This window comes from Mandrillus leucophaeus, unplaced genomic scaffold (assembly GCF_000951045.1).
Source record: "Mandrillus leucophaeus isolate KB7577 unplaced genomic scaffold, Mleu.le_1.0 Scaffold76, whole genome shotgun sequence".
In the NCBI taxonomy this organism is placed as follows: domain Eukaryota; kingdom Metazoa; phylum Chordata; class Mammalia; order Primates; family Cercopithecidae; genus Mandrillus; species Mandrillus leucophaeus.
The window spans coordinates 6,661,891-6,669,933 of record NW_012108252.1 but is presented as its reverse complement, the minus strand read 5'-3'; the positions used below and the strand labels follow the sequence as shown (position 1 = coordinate 6,669,933).

At 37.4% G+C, this 8,043-nt stretch overlaps 1 protein-coding gene across 3 annotated transcripts in view; it reads left to right on the top strand.

Annotated features, from left to right (window-relative positions):
* Positions 1-8,043, top strand: part of LPAR1 (lysophosphatidic acid receptor 1) — a 171,509-nt gene that overhangs the window by 81,865 nt on the left and 81,601 nt on the right. The window contains exons 1-2 of one of the 3 annotated variants that reach the window (XM_011966396.1): positions 5,668-5,673; positions 6,060-6,065. The exons of the other annotated variants lie outside the window; for them this stretch is intronic. The gene's annotated coding sequence lies outside the window, so the exon portion shown is untranslated. Of the gene's footprint in view, positions 1-5,667; positions 5,674-6,059; positions 6,066-8,043 lie in introns of those variants that run through there. 3 annotated transcript variants of the gene reach the window in all.

Below are 8,043 nucleotides of genomic sequence, written 5' to 3'. Positions count from 1 at the left end.
TTTGCAGTCTTAATAAAGTCTTTATCTTGAGTTGATTTTTATATATGGTGAGACCTAGGAGTCCAGTTCTATTCTTCTGCATAAGGATATCCAGTTTTCCCAGCACCACTTATTGAAGAGGGTTTCTTTCCTCAATGTAGGTTCTTGATGCTTTTGTCAAAAAATAGGTTGACTGTAAATACAAGGATTTATTTCCACGTTTTCTATTCTGTTCCATTGGTCTGTGTGTCTGTTTTTATACCAATACCTTGCTGTTTTGGTTACCATAGCCTTGTGATATATTTTGAAGTCAGATAGTGTGATGTTTCTAGCTTTGTTCTTTTTGCTCAGGATTGCTTTGCTATTTAGGCTTGTTTTTGGTTCTGTATGAATTTTAGGATTGTTTTTTCTATTTCTTTAAAAAATGACATTGGTATTTCGATAGGGATTGCATTGAATCTGTAGATTGCTTTGGGTAGTAAGATCATTTTAACAATGTTAATTCATTCCATCTATGAGCATGGGATGTCTTTCCATTTGTTTGTGTCCTCTTCAATTTCTTTCATCAGTGTTTTGTAGTTTTCCTTGAAGAGGTCTTTTCCCTCCTTGGTTAAATTTGGTCCTAGGTATTTTATTTTATTTTATTTTATTTTATTTTTATAGCTTTGGAAAGGGGATTGCCTTATTTCTTTCTTTTTCAGATAGTTCATTATTGATGTGTAAAAACACCATTGATTTTTGTGTGTTGATTTTGTATCCTGCAACTTTACTGAATTTATCCAGTGTAGGAGATTTTTGGTGGAGTCTTTAGATTTTTCTAGATATAAGATGATGTCATCTGCAAAGGGGGGCAATTTGCCTTCCTCTTTTCCAATTTGGATGCCTTTACTTCTTTCTCTTGCCTGATTGCTTTGGCTGCAACTTCTAGTTTTATGTTGACTAGGAGTGGTGAAAGTGGGCATCCTGTGTTGTTCCAGTTCTTAGAAGAAAGGCTTTCAGCTTTTCGCTATTCAGTATGATGTTAGCTGTGGATTTGTCATATATAGGCTTTATTAGGTTGAGGTATGTTCCTTTTATGCCTAGTTTGCTGAGAGTTTTTGTCATGAAAGAATGTTGAATTTTATCAATTTTTTTTGCATCTATTGAGATGGTCATATGGTATTTATTCTTCATTCTGTTCATATGATGTATTGTGTTTATTGATTTGCATGTGTTGAACCATCATTGCATCCATGAGATAATCCTACTTGATCATGGTGCATGGTGCATGATGATGATGATGATGATAATGATGATGATTATTATTATTTTGAGACAGAGTATTGCTCTTATCACCTAGGTTGGAGTGCAATGGCATAATCATAGCTCCTGTTCTCAAGGGTTCCTCTTGCCTCAGCCTCCCATGTAGCTGGGACTATAGGTGCACACTACTATGCCTGGCTAATTAAAACTTTTTTTTTTTTTCTTTTTTTAGAGATGGCATCTTGCTTTGTTGCCCAGGCTGGTCTTGAACTCCTGGGCTCAAGTGATCCTCCCACCTTGGCCTCCCAAAATTCTGGGATTACGGGCATGAGCCACTGAACCCAGTGTGGTATATTATCTTTTTGATGTGCTGTTAGATTCAGTTTGCTGATATTTTGTAGAGGACTTTTTTCATCCGTGTTCATCCGGGATATTGCCCTGCAGTTTTCTTTTTGTGTTGCATCCTTTTCTGGTTTTGATATCAGTGTAATGTTGGCCTTGTAGAATGAATTAGGAAAAATTACCCCCCTTTGATATTTTGGAATACTTTTAGGAGCATTGTGTTAGTTCTTTGTAAGTTTGGTAGAATTTGGCAGTGAAGTCATTTAGTCCTGGAATTTATTTTGTTGGGAGACTTTTTATTACTGATTCAGTCTCATTATTCATTATTGGTCTGTTTAGGTTTTCTACTTTTTGTTTCAATCTTGGTATGTTGTATGTTTCTAGGAATTTATCCATTTCCTCCAGGTTTTCCAGTTTGCTAGCGTACAGTTGTTTATAATAGTCTGATGATCTTTTGTATTTCTATGGTATCAGTTGCACTGCTTTTTTTTTTTTTTCATTTCTTACTATATTTGGGTCGTCTTTTTTCTTGGTTATTCTAGTTAGCAGTTCAATTTTGTTTATGTTTTCAAAACAGTAACTTCTTGTTTGATCTTTTGTATTGTTTTTTAAAGTCTATTTTATTTAGTTTTGCCCTAATCTTTCTTTCTTTCTTTTTAAAATAATAACTTTTATTCCCTACTACACACAGTATTTTTATTATTATTATACTTTAAGTTCTGAGGTACATGTGTAGAATGTGCAGTTTTGTTACATAGGTATACATGTGCTATGGTGGTTTGCTGCACCCATCAACCCGTCACCTACATTAGGTATTTCTCCTAATGCTATCCCTCCGCTAGCCTCCCAACCCCCCGACAGGCCCCCGTGTGTGGTGTTACCCTCCCCATGTCCATGTGTTCTCCTTGTTCAACTACCACTTATGAGTGAGAACATGCAGTGTTTGGTTTTCTGTTCTTGTGATAGTTTGCTGATAATGATGGTTTCCAGCTTCATCCATGTCCCTGCAAAGGACATGAACTCATCCTTTTTTATGTCCTAATCTTTATATATTTTTTTCTTCTATTTATTTGGGGCTTGATTTTGTTCTTTTCTAGTTTTTTTGAGATACATTTTTAGGTTGTTTATTGGAAATCTGTCTAGTTTTTTGATGTAGGAATTTATTGCTATGAATTTCCTTCTTCGCACTGCTTTGATTGTATCCTATTGGTTTTGGTACATTGTGTTTCAATTTTCATTTGTTTCAAGAAATTTTTTGATTTTCTTCTTAATTTCTTCCTTGACCCAGTGGTCATTCAGTAGTATTTTTTTTTAATTCCATGTATTTGTATAGTTTCCAAAGTTACTCTTGTAATTGATTTGTGTTTTTGTTTTGTTTTGTTTTTTCTGTTGTGGTCTGAGGAGATAATTGGTATGATTTTTATTTAAATTTGTTGAGACTTTTTTGTGTGGTCTATTCTGGGAACTGTTCCACGTGCTGATACAAAGAATGTATATGCTATAGCAGTTGGATGAAATGTTCTCTAAATGTCTGTTAGGTCCATTTTTGTGTAAAGTGTAGTTTAAATCCAGTGTTTCTTTGTTAATTTTTTTCCTAATGCTGAAAGTGGGGTGTTGAAGTCCCCAACCATTATTGTGTTGGAAAATGTCTCTTCCTTTAGATGTAATAATATTATACATCTAGATGTTTGTGTATTTTGTGCATATGTTTAGAATTGTTATATCTTCCTGGATTGATTCTTTTATCATTATATAATGATCCTCTTTGTCTCTTTTTACTGTTTTAATTTAAAGTCCATTTTATCTGACATGTGTATAGGTACTTGTGTTCATTCTTGGTTTTCATTTGCATGGAATATCTTTTTCTATCTTTTTACTTTCAGTCTACATGTGTCTTCACAGATGAGATGAGTTTCTTTTGGGTAACAATATAGTTGGATCACGTTTTTAAATCCATTCAGCCAGTCTATATTGTTTAAGAGGAAAATTTAATCAGTTTACATTCTTGGTTGTTATTGATATGTGAGGGATTATTCCTGTCGTTTTGTTAATTGATTTTTGGTTGTTTCATTTATCCTTTTTCCTTTCTTTTTGTTTATCATTGTGGTTTTGTGGTTTTCTTTAGTGGTAACATATGAGTTCTTTCTCTTCCTCATTTATGTGTTTGCTCTACCAGTGGGTTTTACACTTTTGTGTGTTTTCATGATGGTAGAAATTATCCTGTCCCTTTCAAGTCTAGGACTCCCTGAAGCATTTCTTGTAGGTATGGTCTAGTGGTAATTCCCTCAGCTTTTGCTTGTTTGGGAAATACATCATTTATTCTTCATTTATGAAGGATAACTTTGCTGGGTATAGTATCTTTACTGGCAGGATTTTTTTTCTTTCTTTCTTTTTCCCTCCTTCAGCACTTCAAATGAATGTGTCATCTCTCCTGGCTATACAATTTCTCCTGACAAATCTGTTAGTCTGATGAGGGTTCCCTTATAAGTGACTTGATGCTTTTTTTTTTTTCTTGCGGTTTTTATAATTCTCTGTCCTTGACTTTTGACAGTCTGATTATAATATGCCGTGGAAAAGACCTTTTTGGGTTGTATCTGTTTGGGGATTCCTGAGCCTCCAATATCTGGATGTCTAATTCTCTTGCTAGACTTGGGAAATTTTCAGCGATTATTTTGTTAAATAGGTCCTCTATCCATTTCATTTTTCTCTTTGCCTTCTGGAACATGTAAAATTCAAATATTTGATCAGTATATTGTGTCCAATATGTCACATAGGCTTTTTTCATTCTTTTTTTTTCCTTTTGTTTCTCTTTTGGTCTGCCTGGGTTATGTCAAAAGACCTGTCTTCAAATTCTGAAATTGTTCTACTTGATCTTGTCTGTTGTTGAAGCTTTTTGAAAATATTTTGTATTTCTTTCAGTGAATTCTTTAATACCAATATTTCTGTTTGGTTCTTTTTAATGATATCTGTCTCTGCTAAATTTCTCATTTATATCATGAATTGTTTTTCTGATTTCTTTTTATTGTTTAATCTGAATTCTCTTATAATTCACTGTTTTTTAAAATATTATTATTTTGAATTCTTTATCCTGGATTTCATAAGTTTCTTTTTCATTAAAGTCTATTGCTGAAGAATTATTGTGCTCTTTTGAAGGTGTCATGTTTCCTTGCTTTTTTGTGTTTCTTTTGTTTGCATGTTGATAATTTACACATCCGATATAAAAGTTTCTTATTCCTGTTTTGGGAATTTACTTTCATAGGGGAGGATGTTTTCCTGAAGATGTATCTGTGGTGTTGGTTGTGTAGGTCACTTTGGCTTTGATTCTGAGTATGTGAAGTAGTGTAGTCTCCATATAATTTCTTTGGCTGTAAATGCATCAGTAGTGGCTGTAATTTTTTTTTTTTTTTGAGACCAAATTTTACTGTTGTTGCCCAGGCTGAAGTGCAGTGGTGTGCTCTCAGCCTGTCTCTTATACACATCTAGATGTGTATAAGAGACAGGTGCAGTGGTGCGATCTCAGCTCACCACAACCTCTGCCTCCTGGGTTCAAGCGATTCTTCTGCCTCAGCCTCCTACATAGTTGCAATTATAGGCATGTGCTACCTTGCCCAGCCAATTTTGTATTTTTAGTACTGTTGGGGTTTCTCCATGTTGATCAGGGTGGTCTTGAACTCCTGACCTCAGGTGATCTGTTCACCTCGGCCTTCCAAAGTGCTGGGATTACAGGCATGAACCACCACACCCGGCCTACGTGTCTGTAATTTTTTAAGTGGCTTAGGGTATGGTTGGTTGTGGAGGCTGTGGGAAAGATTTGCTGGGGCCGGGGATGTCAGATGGGTCAGTCCTGAGCCTCAGTAGTGGCAGTTGCAGGCTGAGCATGCCTGTTCTTGGTGTATGCTGGTACCAGTGTAAGAGGTCCAGGCAGGCTGATTCTTGGGCTTCCAGGCTTGCCTGAGTGGCAGCAGTGGGCCAGGCATGTGGGTAGGTCCTTAGGTCCCTTTGAGTGTCAGGTGTGGTGTGGGAGATAGCAGTATTAGTGATGGGACAACCCTGTGGGATCCAAGTGGTCCATACTGTGTTGACAGTGGCTGCAACAGACTGGGAGCGCCAGTTGCTAGTCCTGCAGGTGGCACATATGTCTGTGTGCCAACTGAGGTGATAGTGGCAGTTTGGGTGAGCCCATCCTGAGGCCCCCAGGAAGCATGCTCAGATGCCAGTGGTGGTGGTTGGGGCAGGGAGATCCTGAGGCCCCTGGATGGCATGCTTGAGCACTGGGGGTAGACGGCGGAGCTGGGCCAGGTGGTCGTGTCCTCAGGCTCCCAAGTGCTGTGTGCTGGTGCTAGCTGTGGTAGGCAGGGGTGGGGTGATCCTCAGTTCTCCAGTGGAATGCTTGGTGGGGGTGGCAGTGACTGTGCTGTGGTCCTACTGCTGGGGAGGGCGGGGTTGCTTTCAGTGGCAGCAACCATAGACCGGTGGCTGGAGAGCTCATGCTTCAGCCCCAGGTGGCAGCTATAAGCAGAGTAGCCTTTCCTCAGGGCACTTTTAAATGTGTTGTAGCTCTGCTATTGCGGGCAGCAGAGTTGCTGCCAGTGGCAGTCAGCTGTGGTGGTAGATGCAGGCAGGGGGTGTCAGTGTAACTTCAGATATGTGGAGCGAGGGGGGTCTTGGGCCCCTTGGGTAGAATGCAATGTGGTGGGGGCTGGGCTCTCAAAGTGGTGCTTTGCTGTAGCTGCTTAGGACTAGAGGGTGAGGGGGAAGGTGAGAATTGGCATGAGCTCCATCTCTGGAGTAATGCTGTTGTATGGTCTCCAGGCAGCTCCCTACATGAGTCTCAGGGCTCTTGTGGGTTGAGGGCCTCTCCTGTGTCTAGGATTGGAATCTGTGGTGGGATTGTGGACCACTGGGGGTCCCTTCTGCTTTTGCTGCATCAAAGAGCCATTCCAGGCTTCTCACCAGTCCCAGAAAAGCAGGCTGCCTTGCTTCCCTCTTCTTCCTTGCCTTAGGTGTTTCCTGTCACTTCTCTGTTGAATTCTAGTAGTCTTTCTTGGGTGGTCTTTTTGAGGTGTGATTATCTACTTGCTATTTCCATTCTTTGTGGAGGAGGTGAGTACCACATGCCTCCAGTCAGCCGTCTTGGCTTCTGCAAGTTTTTAATATTCACAAGAATAATGTACTGCATGCATCCTTGTGCAAATTGCTTCCATCATTAGCATATTTAAAGCTATACTTTGTTTATTTTAACTGCTTTATAATATATCTTTCTGGTAATATTGTGGTTTATTCATTTACCAGTTGATCAATATTTGTGTTGCTTTTGATATTTTGATATTATAAAAAGTGGCAACTGGAATTCTTGTGTCTCTCCTTAGGCACATGTGTGATTTTTTTTAACTAGGGTTAGAATCTTTTGATCTAGTGTATGAACATGTTCATAGTTAATAGTTTTTGCCAAACTGGTTGTCAAAGCTATTGTACTAAATTTTACTTTCACCAGCACTGTAGGACTGACCTCACTGACTCTTGACATTTTCCGACTTGGTAATTTTTGCCAACCTGATGAAAATAAATTGGATCTCACTGCAGTTTGTAATTAATTCTCTGATTCCCTGTAAATGTAATTTTCTTTTCATGTGATTATTGGCTCTTAAGGTTTTCTTTTCTGTGAATTGCCTATCCACATCGGTGCCCCTTTTTCTATTGGATTTTTTTGATTGGCAAGAAGTCTTTACATTTCACTGTAGAGAAAGTCTTTCTTATGTGTGTTTCTAAAGTTTCTACTAATTTAGTTTTTCTTTTCACTCATTAGATTTTGCGGCACAGAAGTCTTAAAATTTTGATTGGTTTAGTTTTATTGATGCTTTTTGGTCATATTTAGAAATAGTCCCCTCTTCAGAGCTTATACATATATTTTTTCATTTTCTTCTTAAAATTGTATTTTATTATATGTATATCTTCATATTGCCTGAAATGGATTTCTGTGTTTAAAATAAATATTCAGTTTTTAAGTATTTTTACATGAATGAACAGATATGTCATTTTCTTAATTGATGGGCAAAATCATATCTCTCATATCAAGTTATAATATGTGTGTTTCAGGCTCTCTATTCTGTTCCATTGCGTTATTCATGTATTCCTATGCCAATATCACAATGTCCTGACTATCGTCACTTTAAAATGTAGTATTTAATAAGGCATCTAGTTATTAGTTTTCCAGTTGTCTTGGGTGTTGTTCTTTTGTGCTTTCATATCAATGTTCAGGGAGTCTGTCAAGTTCCATGAGAAACTCTTTTGGGATTTTAATTTTATCATGTTAAATTTATATATTGATACTGGGAAAACTGACGTCTTTACATGTTTATTCACAAAATATTTTATTTCTTCATTTAATTAGGTTTGCTTGTATGCTTTTGTAAAGTTAAACTTATTCCTGGATACATTAGAGCTTTCATTACTGTATATGTGTTCTGTCTGGAAATAATA